We start from the raw sequence: 19,595 nt of genomic DNA on the forward strand, positions 1-19,595 counted from the left end.
AACAAAAAAAAAGATTTACATCATTCTTCCACGGTTTTAATTTATTTATTTTTCAGTGTGTTTTTTAACTAATTTCTTCCTTTTGACTTGATCCAGTTTTGTGTTTGTTTTTGATATCTGATATAAAATAAACAGTAAATTAAGTTGGTTTAAAGGAATTTACGAAATTAGGAGCCATTATTCATAAATTATTTAATAAATCAAAACATATTTGAAATTCCAATGAAAAAATAACACTTGGCTATTACAACGATTACGATTTAGGTTCTCATAACTTCTCGAATCCGGTTCTTGCAGTCGATCAGTAGTTTATGACCATGCATCCCGAAAGGTTGGTACGCGGGCCTTACTGTATGTAGGTACTTGCGATGGAAGTTGTAGTCCTAAAATTGTTACCCGTGTTGAAATTCACGTAGTACCTATTTAAAAAAACAAGCTTTCCCAGGTTACGTATAAATAATCTGAAAATTTAAATTATTATTAAAATTATATTAAATTTTCTACTACCATCACACTAAGCGGGAAATGTTACGTTTGCCGTGATGATGGACTTAAACAAGTGTGTCCCACGGTGGGGCATAGAGGTGGGGCACCACACTTGAGATGAGACACGTAAGCATTCTACATATAAAGGAGAATAATCATCGTCACACAAAAAAATTTTAGCAACATAAGCGAGTTACTCATTAAAAACTTAATCGATTGGATATAACTAATAGAGGGGACCTAAGACTGAAATTAAATAAGTTAGATCCGGACATTAAATTTCTTTGTAGCAAGCGTAACTGAATTAAATAATGAATTAGTCGTAAAGAAATGTGTGTGTTTGTACTAAATTTTAATTGTAACATGTGTTTTATTATTGTTTTCATTTTTATTTTACTCTAATTAATTACATTTTCATTTTGTCTTTTGTAATAATTTCATTTATAATATATGTATTAAAAAAGGTTTTATTTAATTTCATTAGGGGTTCATATGTTTACAAACATATAACAATATGATTTGAAAATTAATCTGCTGTTTAGTTAAAAAATATGCCGGTGGGGCATCTGACTTTTGAAAAGACTACGTTGGGGCATGACATAAAGAAAGAAGGAAACAATAACTTAAACAGTCGAGGAATTGGACTCACGTCACATTTTGAAATCAGCTACTGATCAATCGTTACTACACATCTTAATCTCCTAGATTGCCGTTGATTTTCTTAATCTGATGTGATTTAATATGTTTGCTATCTTAGATTTAACCTGTTTGTGGCGTTAATTATAATGTTTGACAATCATTTAGAGCTATAGCTGATAAATCCTGAAAAATAATAACTTATTTTATAACAAAATAAAATATGAAAATTGATATTAATGTATGGTTCAATTAAAAAAAGGTTACCGATTTCTTCATAACACTGTACGTGTCATCTTTTGCAGACTTAACACAAAAAATACACACATGAATAGCTAAACGATGTTACATCATATTCAAACTCGACCAGCCGTCCGCCCGTCGGCAAAAAAGGCGAAGCTTAAAAAAAGCAACAGTAAAAAAGGCGATATGTAATTTACGCTCATGATGTTCTTCTTCAATCAACGAGTTTTTAAGGAATACTGGTAGTCGTGATGCGCCATAAAGGATATGACTAGCCGTGCAATTGCGATTGATAATAATTATAAAAAATCTACGAATTTATATAAATCATTACGTAAAACCATCTAGTTTCAGGTAGAGCCGTACGGCGTGCAAGCTTCCAATCGCGATTGGCGCTGCTGTTGTATACAGGGTAAATCAGATCACACGTGCCAGAATGTATTCATTGGTGATTTTCTGTTTGTGGTCTATTTTCTTGCAAGGAACACTGTTACAAAAATGAAGTATACTATGTGTCCTACCCCCGGACACCTTGTGTACCTGCATAAACGGGAGGTAATTCTACATGATAGTTCAAGTAAAAATGATTAATAACTTTTTAGAAATTTTCAATGTTTTAATGTAGTTTTAAAGTTGAGTTGCTTGTATCGAAAGAAAAAATAATGTGAAATAGTATTATTGCATTGGAAAAAAATAAACTAAATTTCTTAATTTTTTGCTTCTCCATAATGTAGAATCACCTCTCGAAGTTTGTGCACTTTACCCCAGAACACCCTGTATATATATAGGTTTATATATATAATAAAGGGATAGAAAGAAAACGAAAGATTAAGACAAACCATAAAAGTTTGTAAGTACAAAATCTGATTGGATGAGTTAAATAAAACATTTTCTCTCGATCTTCTTCTTAGTCAACGCAACTGCTTTCAGTTCGAAAAGTTATTACCACCATGAGTTATTGGGGTCTGCATTGGGTTCTTCTTGAAATGGTTATATATCACGGTACATTTCAGTCAACTTCGAAATTGAGAAAATATGTCACATTTATAGTATCTTATCTTTCAAGTGTTCAATAAGAAAAAAACGTTTTCAAATCAAAAATAATAATAATTTTAGGAAATGAAATAAAAAGAATTTGGCATTCTCAGACTATAAAAACATTACCATTTGTTATTTCAGCTACTGGCATTATACCTAGCTCTCTCATTAAAAATTTAGGCGTATTAGATCTCTCAAAAAATGTATATATAAAGATGCAAAAGTCGATCATTTTGAATACATGTAGGATAACAAAAGATTTTTTAAATCAGGGATCAGTAGGATTTATAGGCCCTGTTAGAAGTTCTACCGAGCCGAACCTTTGATATGAAAATATCTGGAGTCGGTGAATTATTTTCCCATTTGATCTCTGGTGAGTTGACGTGTTGTTCTTGTATTGTTTTGTATTTATTTTGCTTATATAATGCACTTACATAGTGTTGATTGACTAGATGATCATTTGTGGAAAAGTGAGTGGGAGGGTTTAGTTTTTCCTGTGGGGAAGATTTAACCCGAACAATAAAATCGGAAGTTTAAAAAAAATAAATGTTTATTTCAGCTGGACAGAGCGGTGTGGGCAATGCTCTGCCTGCCATAAAAGTTTACATCTAAGTTAATACATAAAAAGAAAACGAATAAAGAAATAAATAAAAATAATAAATAAAAAATGAATACATTGATGAGCACATTAGGACTTTATGGTGGCTTGAGTGAAATTCTCCATCTCTGGTGTAGAGGCGCTCCCTGCTACTGGGCAACGGCCTGGACAAGAGTGTTGTCCGATCTCTGGTAGCGCAGACTCGTCCCGGCTATTCTGTGGCGCATCAAAGCAGCGAACCCACGCACCCTTCCTTCGGTGAACATCTGTGAGGCGCTGCATCGCCAGGGGAGGCCAAATAGGGCTCTGTATGCGTGGTTGTACTGTACTCGGAGTGTGTTCATGACGCCTTGTGTGTATCTCGTCCATAGCTCGCTAGTGTAGAAGCTCATACAATATGCTTGGAAATGTTGCTTCTTCACCGGAGGACTGCAATCTTTTGGCAAGCATGTTAGCTCGCACACTCAGTACTCTTCTTTGACGTTCTATGTCTTTTTTATCATTTAGGTCATCGGTGATGACATGCCCCAAATATTTGATTTTGCTGCAAATTTTCAGGTTGGCCCCACCGAGACGTATGGGTGGAATGAAATAATCCGTATAGTGTAATAATTCCTAGTAGTGTGATTGAAAGAAGTTTTCATAAAGGCTTTTGAACACTATCCGAAGATAACAGACTTTGTCCATAACCTTATTAAAATTTTGATTAATGGATTAATGTTGTATTTATATATAGGTTTTTTTATTTATTTTATAAATTTGTTTCGAAAAATTGAACTATCATTTGTGAATCTCCTAAGTGAGCTTTGGTATTTATTTTCCAAACTTCACACCACGTCCCACTTCTGATGTGTTCAGTTCACCCTGTATGTTATTCCTCAATAAGTAATAGATGCGTTACAAACAAGCTAGTTTAGATAAAAGAGAGCTTCTAAAACCGAAAGTAACCCATTTTGGTTTCGAGAGATGCATGTCAACCATTAGCCGAAGATAAAGGAAAATAGTGGCAAGACTGAGAACATGAGTACAGACTCTTCTTGTCACTCAGTGGCGTTCAAGATGAACCAAGAGGGCTAAAAATTACCATAATACCTTTGACAGACCACGCTATGTTCTCGTGTCTTGGCATATTTTAGCATATCGCTCTCCATACATTCCCATTGTGATTGTATGGCGATCGATATGCTGAAATCGGCCAAGCCATAATGCGTAGAGAGTAATCTGGCCCCAAAAAGGTCATTAAACATTGAATCGATGCGATAGACAAGAAGTGCATAGAACCGTAAAATAACGATCACTTTTAACAGTTCCTAATACAAATTTGCTTGGTTGATGACAGTGACAATGAGGGCCAGTTGTTTCACAGTACGTGAATAGTTCATGAAATTTCAAAGTTAATTTTCAAGTTCTGTTATTATTACTTTATGGACCGAATGTTTCCCAGAACTGAAATAATAACAGAATTGAAAATTTAAATTTGATGACTTGTTCAAAGTCATCAAACTGGCCATTAGATTTTTCAAAGTTGCATCTTTAATTTTTATTCGAGAGGCCTGGACAGAAACTGGCTTATGACGAATAACCAAGCTAAGTAAGCATTCAATGAGATGTAGCTGACTATGGTGACGATAATAACGATGAAAGTGTCAAGTATCAAGTTGCAAGTCAAATGGTCTAGACAAATAAAATAGTAATAATATAGTTAGTGGCCAAATATCTCATTAATTTTCCTTAGGACCTCCTGTGAAAGCGTAAATTTTTTTAAATAGTCAGATATGTAAAGTTTTGCACAGTGGTAACATAACATAGTACGCATCCCAACGAACAAAGGAAAATAAAAAATTGTCACTTAATAAAATAACGTTGTAAAATAAACGCCTTTATGTGAAGTATTAACATTGTTATATTTTACATCCTGATGAAGCTCGACTGTAACGAAACCGGTAGATGTAATAATAAAAAAGTCGTGGTTAATAAACAAAGTGTTTTATTTGATTTTAATATTAACATTATTAATTTTATTTAACAAATACAGAAGCTATCATCGGATAGAAAGGTTTTGAATGACCTTGTTTTGGGAATAATTTCTTGAATGGGATAATTGACGGAAATTACTCGCATTCATCAAATTGTAAATACCAATGCGTCATACAAGACAGCAATAAAACTTTCAATGTAACAGTTGCAAAAGTAACTGTCATTATTTTACTACACTATTTGCTCTGCAATGCCAAGATGAACATAATTATAGCCAATTTGTGGATATTTTTAACTTTCATTACACAATCACATGAAAATAGTATTTTTTTGGTAAATTTAAAATTTTTAGTCCTTGAATTAATTCAATTATATTTTTGCACTTTGCCTCGAGCGATTGTTGTTTGTATACACCATGTTATTTAATTAATATAATTTCTTAAAATATTAAATTGGAAATATATGAACGGCTGATTGTACTTTAAAGCCAATGAATCCACCAAGATTTCACCGTTTATCCCATATTTTTAGGTTCTATAAATGTGGCACTTTACGACAAGCGATCGTTCAAAAACGGTTTTGCAAATTTACCATAATATGCCAAAAATCGCTCGAGTCATGGAAGTAGATTTTGTAACAGCGGGAGAGAAAACAACAAAACAAATTAAACATCTAATCAAAATAGCGGATTACAAATTATAGTTTTTAAAAGAAATGTAAACATTCCCGGGATACAAATAACCTGACAATATTTGGAAATCTCCTACTACCACCACAAAAAACGGATAACAGTGCTTGTGTTTTGATGGTGGACTTGACCAGCCGAGGAATTGAACGTGCGACGCCTTGGTGGTACCCAAACGCGATGCCACTAACCGGTCATTAATTGTAGCATAATATATTAAAATAAATGGATGGTACCTATAGTTAAGGCCCCGTAGCAACTGGTCGAATGGAGTTCGATTATCAACGAGTAGGTACTGATAATTTCCTTTTTTTTCTAAAATCAGTACCGCCTTTCAGATTAATTTACATAATTTCATAATTTTTTAAATTCATCTTTATTAAGATTAATATTAATATTAAGAGTTTGGGTAAATATAAATATAGATTGAGTCTTGAGGTGCGTATAAACAAGCGAGCCGAACTGCCAAACTGAATCACAACTTACGGAAAGAATTCTTTTCCCTTAACTTGTGGCTCGGGTCGCGTGTTTTTTCTCGTGTCTATACGCAGCATTAAATGAATGTTTCTTGTTATGGTTAAAGCGACAACTCTTATGTGAATTAATAGATTGATGAAACTAAAATACCTGATGTACCAAAAAAACTCAATTTTAATTACTGTTATGAAGCACATAAATCCTTTTGAAAATTTGTACTAACAAAGCAGCAACCTGTTTTCTGATGGAGCAAAAACGAAATTAAATTTTCCCAGCTAATAGTAGTTAGTAATAATTAGAAACTTGTAAAAAGCGTAATTTATCGTAAAAAGACCTCTTCAATGTTTTCAAATGCCTTTTATGACAAAAAAAAATGTTTGTCTGAAGATTGATCAGGGACTGGAATCAAGCACGTTACTGACCTTGCCAGATGCCGATCGTGTAGGACTGACATTTATATGAGTGTATCTTCCGAGTTTCAACTCGTTCGGATGCTTCCATGTTTGTTATTTGTTTTTGGGGTGTTATGCCGTGTTGCGCTAACTCCTTCTTTAGCGCAACACGGCATAACACCCCAAAAACAAATAACAAAAATACTTTTGGCCGTGAAAATCTTAAATCATATTTGGATGCTTCCATGATTTGTATTTATTCACTATCTAAAACAAAAGTGAAAATTAAATAGATGTATTTAACCCCTACTGTGCAGCTGGCTACATTTGCAGTCCAGTAAAATTATGACTACCTTGAGGTACACTGCAGCAAGTAGTTTGTAGTAGAGCTAGGTTTTAGACCTATTAAAAGTATTCTGTTACTGTCCATCAAAATTCCACAGCAAAAAAAGTTAATTTTGTAGAAGTGTGTATGAAATTTAGGTTTAATATATTTACAAAATTTTACCCGTCACATAGAGGTTAAAAAGGGATTCCCGCTGTAGTAACTACTAGTCAAATACATATATCTTTTTCAGTAGGTTCTGGAAGTTAGTAACTGGTGTTGTTACTGTATTTAGTTATAAACACCGCAGTGTTGTGTCAAAATCTGTAGGTCAAATGCTACCCTCTCTTTGTTTTGAATAATAATGCTCTTCGGATGCAGAATATTTTATGAAATTAAGTCGTGTAAATATTTTAAATTGAGCCGCTATCAATAAGAACACTTACGTAGATGGCAATAAGGTTTAAATTCCCGCTTAACACCATCCGCCTGTTTTGATTTATGCAAAAAAAAAACATGGCCAAAAAGTGCCTTTTATTTTATTTTCTTGATGTTCATGCATAAATATTTATTTTTTTTTCGATCATTTTTAAATAACTTAATTTGACACATTATAGATACAATAAAATTATAACCGAAAATGGGTTTGTAAGTAGGAGATTTTTAACTTTAAAGCAGTTTTCACAGGCCTTTACATTATTTTTTTCTGGGCTTATAAAAAGACTTATCTTAAAAATACTCGATTATTTCAAAGGCTAAGATGTATTCTACTCACAGTATTTAATTAAAGCATCTGAAACATTTCTAGGCGACCAAATTTTCAAACCAAAAATACTACGCATGGCATCGCCTTAAGAATATTTCTTTATAATTGTATTTCCGAATAACTTTATTTCTGAAAATGTAGGTGCATCATGCAGTGGTAAATTTTTTACATGGGAGCATTTATTCTCAAATTACATAACATGCAAACAGGATAAAAAAAAACTCATACTCAAACAAACATTTAATAACAGATATGTTTTACAAGCCGTTAATATCATATGTAACGAAAACATCTGTTTTTGTTTTCTTTTTTATTATGGTTTTATTTTCGCCTTACGTGAAAAACAAGGAATATTTACGTATGTGTTTCGATCAAGAAGTAACATAAAGTTTGATCATAATAATATATGATTTCTGGACATGCTATTTGTTAAACATGAGTATATATACACACAAAAATTTTTAGAATGAATAATATGAAAATGAAATAGAATTTCATTATCAGAATACTATTTTTTACTTTTTAATTAAAAACGCGGAGAGAAACAATTGGAAAGTCACCGGACCAAGTGTGTAACCCTCAAGGTAGAAAAACAAACAAAAAAACGGTTTTTTTTCTCAACCAGCAGCCATTAATTTTAACACTTTACTGATGTTTCAAATTTTTTTATCAAAACAACTTAATTTATAGTTAAGTGCAAGTGTTTTGTTACTACCCAACAGTGATTTTTTTCATACTTTAAAAGCCAGTATATCTTCTTGCTTTGAAAGTATGATCCGAATCATCGTTGGATTAATAACAAAACACAAAATTCTTTAAGTTCAATTGTTTGGTTACTGAACCAACAATGATTTGGATTGTACTTTCAAAGCCAGAAGATACACATATCCATTAAAGCAAAGCCTCACCATCATAAATAAACAAGCTCTTCTGAATGTCTTAAGACCTTCGTATGTAATAGTTTTTATAAATCATATAGTCAGTATCGGAATAAAATCAATATTGATCGCTTCAAAAATTCAATTAACATTTAATATAAAACATCGCGAACCGAAACAAGATCTATCACAAGTGAACATCTGAACCACAATCAATGATCCATGGTCAAAATGAATTGACCAAAAGATTTAATCAATAACATTTCTGATATTTACACAGGTCTTACGTCACGTGACCACACATCCTCAAGTCCTTTGTGCAGGTATTTCCTAATTATTGTTTTTTCTTGTTTTTGTTTCTTTTAATTTCAGCCATACGGATACGAAAGGACCTTCTATTCAAATAATAGCATTCGTGAACCTTCTCCTTTGTTTCCACGAATAATTATTTATTATATTTGCAAGACGGAACATGTATCAATCAATGGGTACATTCATAATCGCCAGACAGTTAAACTTATTTATTGCAAACTTACGAAAGGCCAATCATTCAAATAAAAATTTATACTTACAATCTACCAACACAATATTATTTCAAATGTAGGATGATGTTTATTTTGAAGACAAACCACGATCTATTTCCATGGAGATTTACAAAAAATCCATGCCACTGAACTGTTCTTAGCACAAAAGAAAAATCGTTCTTGTGCTTCAGAAAATATGCACAAAACTTTTTAACGAGAAACTCTTGGTCATTCTATCCGTCAAATTCGCTTCCATGTGAGTTATAGAGCTTTCAAATGTAGAAAAAAAGACAAGTCACCGTTTTTGTTTGCTTCATACGTCATACTAATTTATAGAACGAGAAATTAACGTAGGTCTTCGTCGAAGCTTGGCAGTAGGTAATCAGGGTCGGCCCTGAGCCAAACGGCGCGTGTTGCTAGTTAAAACCTCAAGGGTGCTGTGTTAAGTGTTGGGTATTATCAACGCCTTGGCTCCTTCGCGTTTTGGCAAGTCAGCGCCCGGAGCGAACTGCTCCAATTGCACCTGCACAGTCCGGCCCTGTAGGTCACTACTAAACCCATTCTTATTAAAGAAGTTGGAAAAGGGTTTCGATATGTCCATTTTAATTTAAAAACAAATAATTTGTTACGAATTTTGCATAAAAAACTATTGACTCGTTCTCGGGAGGATGTTAAACAATGACCTCTGACTAACATCTACAATTATTAATTCGTTCTGTTTTTGTTTCTAAGACAGAAACTAATTACTGTCATTCTCATAAATATAATACCTATTCCTCTTGCAGTTGTATTTAGTGAATCATAATAGTCTAAAGTACGAAACACATTTGACTTTGAGTGGATTATCGATCCTAATGCAGAATAAAAGTTATATGGATAATTATTTTTTCCTGTGTTTCCAGCGAGAAAACAGTAATAATGCGATTGTTGAGATAATAAGACTTCGAAGTATACAATACAATAAATAGTTTGGACATCATTCAAATAAAACAACTATTTTATTTTCACTTGACATTATTATTTATTTCACAGAATAAAGAATAATCAATATTTTATTTATTATTAGATGAAAATATTTAAAAAAATGTGTATATTATTTAAGGTGTGTAAATAATTAGGAGAGAACAGAAAATGTCCATATGACAACAAATGAAAACAGTAAAAGTCCTTTGCTGGTACTAATTTTTTTCACATTTTACTTTTCATGAGAATTTACAGTATCCTGTACAAATAGTTCAAATACTATTTCGACGCCGGAAAGGCAAAAAGGCGTAAGCGACAATTATATCAAGAATGAGGTAGTCATACCGTTTTGATTAGATTGTATGATCAAAACTATTATTTGCCTCACAAAACTCATTTTTGTTTAAATTGTCGCTTACGCCCTTATGCCTTTCTGGCGTCGATATTGTCTTTCAACGTCACTCACTTTAATGCACTAAAAAGACTTGCAATACACTTTTTTTGAATTCTTGAAACCGTAGTATCCGTTTTATTATCACTTATTACATTAGCTCCATATTTTTAAGAACTCATTATTATTTATAAGTGACACGAAAAAATATACCCGTTTGTGTTCATCGTTCAAAGTCAAAAATAGTACCAACAGCCGTGACAATAACCAATAAGTTAGTCTGTAGGATAAAAAGTAAAGAATTACAGAACAATTTATTTATTTATTTTTTCATGTTCTCCATGAAACGGTTATACACCAATATATCTTGGAGAAGATTACAAATTAAAAGGTTTACACAGGCAGTTTTACTATTTTGTCACATGCGTTATAAGATAGTTACTGAATTGTCTGTAGGTGACATTTAAAATGTCGATGGCTAATGCAGAATCGTTAAGCAGTTGAGTCGCTCTGTTTATTGGCGCGTTCTGATAGGCTGAAGTCCTCGCTTTCGGAGCATATAAGAGTGCATGGGATCTCCCTCGAGTATAATTGTTAGGGACATAAAAGTTAACCTCTTTCAACATAGGCGGATAAACCAACCCAGCCGCGAAGCAAGCTGACGCATGCGCGGTGGAGATTGTGGAGAGAATAACAGGTCATATTTTTTCCTTTTTGACAGCCATCGAGCTGTTGCATTTATAAAATTCAGATAAAATTCATTGTTTATCGGTTAATTAGTAAAGTTCTGTGATCAAGGACAGTGCACGTGTAGTGATTGATTACAAGTGATTATCATTTGACAATACGTTCTGTGAATACCTCTTTTCTTGATATTTAAAAATGGATCTCAAAACTTTGATTAACCAGCGTGGAATTTGCAAGGCGAAATTAACTAGGTTCAATGAATATATAAACGGTGATAATTTGTCGCAATCTGAAATTGAAGTCAGATTGAAGAAACTTGAACCAATTTTAGACACTTTCGACTCATTACAAGATAACATAGAAGCAATTTCGCCGGAAGAATTAACCAAAACAGAAAGGCAAGCATTTGAAAATTTATATTATAATCTTGTTGCTAAGGCTAAAGATAAATTGTTAAATAAAGTTCAGAATACAACATCACATAACATACGTTTGCCTATACTCGAGTTGCCAAAATTTAATGGGAGTTACGAAAAATGGTTGAATTTTCGGGATACTTTTGTTGCCTTAGTTGAAAATAATCCATCTTTAGAAGTTATTCAAAAATTGTATTATCTGCGATCATGCCTCGAAGGTGACGCAGCTAAATTATTAACCTCACTTCCAAATAACCAGGAGAACTATCATACTGCATGGGAGATGTTAACTTCTCGCTATCAAAATATAAAAATTATTATACATAAGCACGTTGAAGCATTATTCAAATTGCCTGAAATAAAATTTGAAAATTCCGTAGCATTAAGGAATCTTATCGATGAATCCGAACTACATTTAAAATCGTTAAATAAGTTAAATATACCCACCGAAAATTGGGATATCATGTTAATATATTTATTGTCGCGAAAACTAGATAGTGAAACTCGACATCATTGGGAAGTATTTGCCACAAAAGATAATCTACCCACATATAAAGAGTTTATAAAATATTTATCAGATCGAGTTCAGATTTTAGAATTTGCTGGGATTACTGAAGGAAAATTTAATCAAAATAAAACTTTTCCTTTCAAATACCGAAAAGAAGCTATGATTTATTTAACGCCTCAAATGACAAAATGTATTATTTGCAAAGGCGATCATAAGGTTTATAATTGTAAAAATTTTTTAATATTAAATACTCAGGATAGAATTATAAAGATACGTCAAGTAAATGCGTGTTTGAAATGTTTGTGCTTGGGTCATAAGCTAAAAGAATGTAAAAGTAAATACAATTGTCGTATATGCGAAAATAACTCGCACAATACTTTGTTGCATTTAAAAAAGGAAACAGATAATTCGAAGTCTCAGGATAGGGATTCACCATCAACATCAAATAATGAACCTTTAGTTACAAATCACTCTACGAAAATATCTAATAGTTTTGTTTTGTTATCTACCGCCGTTATTAAAGTGTTGAATAATAACGGAAATTTGATTAAGGCTAGAGTTTTATTGGATAGTGGTTCTCAGTCCAATTTTATAACAGAAGAATTTGCAACAAGGTTGCAATTAAAACCCAAAAGGGCAAACATACCGATTACCGGAATCCAAAACAAAATATTGAATATTAAAAATAGCATAAATTTAAGAATTTTCTCGAACTATTCACCGTATGAAAGAGACATAGAATGTCTCGTTTTGAAAGAAGTAACAAGTCATCTGCCGCAAATTTCTTTACAGAAAAAGGATGCCAACATACCTGATGGTCTTCAGTTAGCGGATCCTGCCTTCTATGAAACAAGCTCCATAGATATGCTACTCGGAGCGGAAATCTTTTGGGAAATTATGAAGCAAGATCAACTTCGAAATGGAGACTCAGGACCCATATTACAGAGAACTGAATTCGGATGGCTGGTGTCAGGACCCATCGTCACAACAAAAATAAAAAGGCCAGTAAAATCTTGTCAACTATCATTAAATATAATCCATAAACAGATTGAAAACTTCTGGAAATTAGAAGAATTCCAACCGGTGAAGCACCGGAGCCATGAGGAGCGAGCGTGCGAGGAGATTTTCAAGGACACTTATAAAAGGAATGACAATGGTCGTTTCATGGTAAGCTTACCACAGCGCCCCTGTGTTAAACAGTTGGGAGAAACGCTGCCCATGGCGGAAAAAAGACTTTGCAATTTGCAAAGGAAATTTTCTTCAAATCCTGACCTGATGAAAAAATATAAAGAATTCATGCAGGAATATATAGACTTGGGTCACATGACCCAGTGCGAAGCACCTTCTAATGAAGATTGTTATTTTTATTTGCCACATCATGCAGTATTGAAAGAATCGAGCACTACCACTAAGACTCGAGTGGTATTTGACGGTTCAGCAAAATCATCCAATGGTATATCGTTAAACGATGCTCTCATGATAGGACCTGTTTTACAGAAAGATTTAGCCGCACAATTGATATGTTTCAGAAAACACCAGTACGCGATAACAGCCGACATTGAGAAAATGTACAGGCAAATATTGGTGCGACCCGATGACAGAGATCTACAGCGAATAGTATGGAAAAATTTCCCGGAGGAGGAAATTCAGCATTATCGACTTAACACCGTTACCTACGGTCTGGGGCCGTCATCATTTTTAGCAACTAGATGCCTCCAGCAGCTGGGAAATGAAAATATATCATCAAACCACAAGGTCAGTCAGATTATAAAGAATAATTTTTATGTGGATGATTTAATTACTGGAGATGAAACTGAAGAAAACTGTTTAATAATTAAAGAACAACTAATATCAACCATGGCATCCGCTGGGATGAACTTAAGGAAATGGCGGTCGAATTTGCCCTCGTTATGTTCGAAGGAAAAAAGCATGTCAGATATGATTATTAGCACAGATTCAAATGACAACAAAATATTAGGCCTGTCTTGGAACAATCAGCAGGATAATTTCTTATACACAGTGAAGTTATTAAAAAATCCAATTAATAGCAAACGACAAATACTGTCATGCATTGCGTCCATATTTGACCCGTTAGGATTAATAGGTCCTGTTACTGTTATTGCTAAATTATTGATGCAAAAATTGTGGCAGGCAAAGCTTCAATGGGATGAGCCTATTCCATATGATATGTTGAAGACATGGGAAGCATATGTGAATGAACTGCCTCAATTAAATAATTTAAGAATAGGTAGAAAGATAATATGTCAAGATCATGTAAATTTACAGCTACATGGATTTTGTGACGCCTCAGAAAAGGCATATTCGTCCTGTGTTTATATGGTGTCTACTGACAAATTGGGTAAGAAGTACTCCAATTTGATAATGTCCAAACCACGGGTAGCGCCTTTGAAAAGTGTTTCTCTACCCAAGTTAGAATTATGTGGAGCCGTATTACTGACAAGACTAGTGAATTACATTAAAGATGCTCTATGTACTCCGGATATACCTACTACATACTGGTGTGATTCCCAAATAGTACTGTGCTGGATCAGGGATCAGCCGGTAAGATGGAACACTTTCGTTGCTAATAGAGTGGCGGAAATCCAGGAAACCAGTCAGCCGGAGCAATGGAACCATGTACGGTCAGAAGACAATGCAGCAGACGTGCTTTCCAGAGGAATCGGCGTTTCACAGTTATTAATTTCCAGCATTTGGTGGCATGGTCCAGATTGGCTGACGTTGGATTCAGCGTGCTGGCCAAATTCCAACTCATTTTGTATTGATCCACCAGAGATCAAAACAAGCTCGGCACTGTTGTCTGCTGTGAAACAGGACTGGGACATTTTTGATAGATATTCCAATTTTTCCAAATTACAGAGAGTAACAGCATACCTTAATAGATTTATTTTTAATTGTAGAAACCCTTCGCAGCGCCGCTATAGTAAATTGACAGTTAGTGAGTTGGAAAATTCAGTAAACAAATTAATATCTCGGGCGCAATCATACTGTTTCAGAGACGAAATTCGAGCTTTAAATAATGGAGGTAATATACCTAGGAATAGTGCACTAAAGTCATTAGATCCTTTCATTGAAAGGGATCTAATTCGTGTGGGGGGAAGGCTCTCCAAAGGTAAATTGGTAACCGAAGGCCAGCAGCACCCAATTTTGTTACCTTCGCATCATAAATTAACAGAGTTAATTGTAAAACACTATCATTACTTGAACTTACACTCGGGAACGCAGTCATTATTGGCGTTGATTAGAATGAAATTTTGGCCGATTAAGGGAAGGAATATTGTAAAAAAAATAATAAAAAAATGTATAATTTGTTATAGATGTAATCCTAAATCCGAACAGCAGTTGATGGCCGACCTGCCAGCTGAAAGAATAACTGAATGTAGGCCATTTCAGATAACAGGAGTGGACTACTGTGGACCAATATTAATAAAGTCGGGTATTCACAGAAAATCACATAGCGTTAAATCATATATTTGCTTATTCGTATGCATGGTCACTAAAGCCGTGCACTTAGAAGCTGTGCTGTCCTTGAGCGCAGAGAGTTTTTTAAACTCTTTGAAACGGTTTATCTCGCGTCGTGGTAGACCAAGCAAAATGTTCTCGGACAATGCAACCAATTTTAAAGCGGCTAATAATGAACTAAGAGAAATTTATAATTTTTTAAATATGTCTAATGATAAAATTGATAATTATTTATCCACATTAGGAATACAATGGCAATTTATACCAGCTCGTGCGCCGAACTTTGGGGGGCTCTGGGAGGCTGGGATAAAGTCAGTTAAGCATCACTTAAAAAGAATAACCAGTATCGCTTCATTAACTTATGAAGAGATTAATACGGTGTTGTGTCAAATTGAATCTTGCTTAAACTCCAGGCCACTGTCTCCCTTATCAAATGATCCTTATGACCTTAATCCCTTGACTCCCGGTCACTTTCTAATAGGAACTAGTTTGGCGGCGATTCCAGAACAAAATTTGGAACATATCACATTCAATCGATTAAACAATTACCAAAAACTAATCCAGATTGTACAATTTTTTTGGTCGAGGTGGCGGAAGGAGTACTTAGCAGAACTTCAAACCAGAAGCAAATGGACCAATAGGAATCAAAGGCAGATGCGGTCTGGCGACATGGTCGTAATAAAGGAGGACAACGTCCCCTCTTGCTACTGGAGGCTGGGACGTGTGAGCGCTGTTCATCCTGGCGCTGATGGAAGAGTTCGCGTGGCGACCATCATCACGTCGAAAGGCATCATCCAGAGGGCTATTTCAAAGATCTGTCTGTTGCCAATAGATGACAACGAGGAGTTGAAAATGTCGACACCCCCACCCAACGGACCAGACGCTGAGTAAGCGCAAAAAAAAAAAGGTTTTGTGCAAAACAATATAAAAAGTTTCGTGATAAAAACAATATAAAATTTTTGTGTATTATCATAAATAAAAAAATAATAATAATAAATTAAAAGAAGAAAAGGAAGAAATAATAACAAATAAAAGGTAAAAACAGTGCATAAAAAAGTGGATAGCAATAAAACTTGCGAGTTTGATAAAAAATGTTCAAAATAAAAAAAAGGATTGTAGATCCGTATGTACTAAGAAAAAAAATGAACGCTTATAAACCGAGATAGCCTGCTGGCTATATGTAATTTCAAACTACACAAATACATCTGAAGAAACTAATTATAAATGTGGTAATGAACTATAGAAAAACACAAACCCTTAAGAAGGATGACCAGGAAACCAGCGCTCCATGTTGTGTTGTCTATATTATTTGTTTTATGTTTGATTATTGTTATGATTTCTGTTAGAACAAGGTTATTGGAATTATCTTAGTTGTTAAATTATAGTATAGAATAGCTTAGCGAATTGCATGAATTTGATTTGAACGAAAGTAATAATTTTAATCTCATAATTAATTTGTATAATTTTAGTTAGTTTGAAATTGTCATTTCGTTTTTAGAGTAGTCTTATGTTTAAACTTATGCTTAGAAATAGGTTACCTATTATTTCAAATATTTATTGTTAATCAATTTTTTTTGTATTAACAGTAATAGTAACTAATTACTATTTTTGTTTCTTCCAAATTAATTTTGGCATATATGTAGATATTTAGCCGCTTAATTTTTATTCTTATATTTTGGGGTTTGTTTCAGAAAAAATGACCTCCAATCCTTTTTTCGGGGAGAGTTTATGTTAGAAAATAGAGTTTAGTGTAGCTTGCATAGATGTCGCTATATGTAGATACTCACCTTTCCAACAGACTGTTAAAAGTTAATAAATAAGTTGATGTTTATGTTAGGATAGTTTTTCATAGATGTCGCCATAGATTCTTCCCTGTTAAAGGTTATAAATAGGTTGATCTATCATTTTTATGTCTCTTCTGCAATAAACATTTCTGGCGAAATAAGTGGGTTTATATTTCTACCTTGATCCAAAAAGAAACAAGCTCCATATTTTTAAGAACTCATTATTATTTATAAGTGACACGAAAAAATATACCCGTTTGTGTTCATCGTTCAAAGTCAAAAATAGTACCAACAGCCGTGACAATAACCAATAAGTTAGTCTGTAGGATAAAAAGTAAAGAATTACAGAACAATTTATTTATTTATTTTTTCATGTTCTCCATGAAACGGTTATACACCAATATATCTTGGAGAAGATTACAAATTAAAAGGTTTACACAGGCAGTTTTACTATTTTGTCACATGCGTTATAAGATAGTTACTGAATTGTCTGTAGGTGACATTTAAAATGTCGATGGCTAATGCAGAATCGTTAAGCAGTTGAGTCGCTCTGTTTATTGGCGCGTTCTGATAGGCTGAAGTCCTCGCTTTCGGAGCATATAAGAGTGCATGGGATCTCCCTCGAGTATAATTGTTAGGGACATAAAAGTTAACCTCTTTCAACATAGGCGGATTATGTATTGTACCAGAGATTAACTTAAAGTGTTTGCCTAAAAATATTTTTCTGCGGGCTTCTAATGTATTGAAATCGAGCATTCCTGTTAAGAACAAGGATGTATACAGGAATGGATAGTATGTATATTCCCTCATATACAGGTAACGCATAAACCTTTTTTGTACTTTTTCTATTTCTAAGATATGGTTTTGTTCAGAAGGGGCCCAAATAATGGAGCTGTATTCCAGGATACTGCGGACAAGCGCTTCATATGTTCTCCGTATTGCAATTCCATTAGTAAATGATCTCGCATTACGAAGAACAAATCCATGCATTTTGTTGGCGCGGGAGACAATGTCATATATGTGGGATTTGAAAGAGAGATTTGCTTCGAAGATCACCCCAAGGTCACGAATCTCGTTTTTGCGGGTTAATATATTTTTATTAATGTGATAAGGGAATAGAAATGTATCTTTGGATCTTGTAAATGTAACTACACTGCATTTATGGATGCTGAAGGGTAATTTATTTAATTCCGACCATTTGACAAGAGAATCAAGATCATTCTGCAGAAGAATGGAATCGATATAACTTTTGATAGCTCTGAAAAGTTTGATATCGTCAGCAAAGAGTAGATATTTTGAGCGGTTAATGGTCTTGCCTATATCATTAATGAATAAAAGAAAGAGGAGCGGTCCTAGATTCGATCCCTGGGGAATCCCGGAGTTAGTTTTGTATTCGTGAGAGAACTGGTGTCCGTAACTGACATACTGACGACGATTGTGTAAGTAGCTAGCTACGAAAGCGATAAAATCCTGAGACAATCCGATGTCACTCAATTTTATTAGTAAAATATCATGGTCGACTTTATCAAATGCTTTTTCGAAGTCTGTATAAATCACATCGACATGTCAAAATTTTTCAAACGATTTATTTATATAGGTGGTGAGATTCATAAGGTTTGTTGAGGGTGATAGAGTGGGACGAAATCCATGCTGATTCTCGGTGAGTGTATGTTTTGTTTGATTATATATTTGTGAGTAAATTATGGTTTCTAAAAGTTTTGCGGGTGCTGATAAGACAGCTACAGGTCTGTAATTATCGATTGCCGATTTTTTTCCTTTTTTGTGTATAGGCGTGACTTTTGTTAGTTTCCACATTTCAGGGAAATGTGGAAAAATATATCTCCCATTGTTTGTTTTCTCAGATAATGATATTTTTTATTAACGTTAATCTTAAATAACAAACACTTTTGATCATGGCAAATGGGCAAAGGAACTTTTAAGAAAATATCAACTTACACCATCAAAACACTATTAAATACTATTATAAAAAATGTATCAATATTTTTTTTGTTCCTTTATTAGATGGAGACAAATCTCTATCAAAACGTCAACCGATTATAGGTAAGTCTTATAAAAAAACATCCGTATCAAATGTTATTTGGTAACACTAATTTATTCATAAACATGTTTTGTAAATAAAGTTTTTTTTACATTAACACCATACAGGAGACATCTATATGTCATCTTTCGGGATGCTGTGTGGAGGGTCTTTTTCAGGAGAGGAAGGAGTGAACTTAGGTCTTGAAGCGACCCATATTGTAAGAAGGAGAAAACACAGAGGCCGGCAAATCGTTCCACAGTCGAGCACTTGAACTCAGGAACCACTCGTAGAAGCGATCCG

This window comes from Hesperophylax consimilis, chromosome 31 (genome assembly GCF_061612785.1).
Source record: "Hesperophylax consimilis isolate HC1 chromosome 31, BYU_Hcon_1.0, whole genome shotgun sequence".
NCBI classification, from domain to species: Eukaryota; Metazoa; Arthropoda; class Insecta; order Trichoptera; family Limnephilidae; genus Hesperophylax; species Hesperophylax consimilis.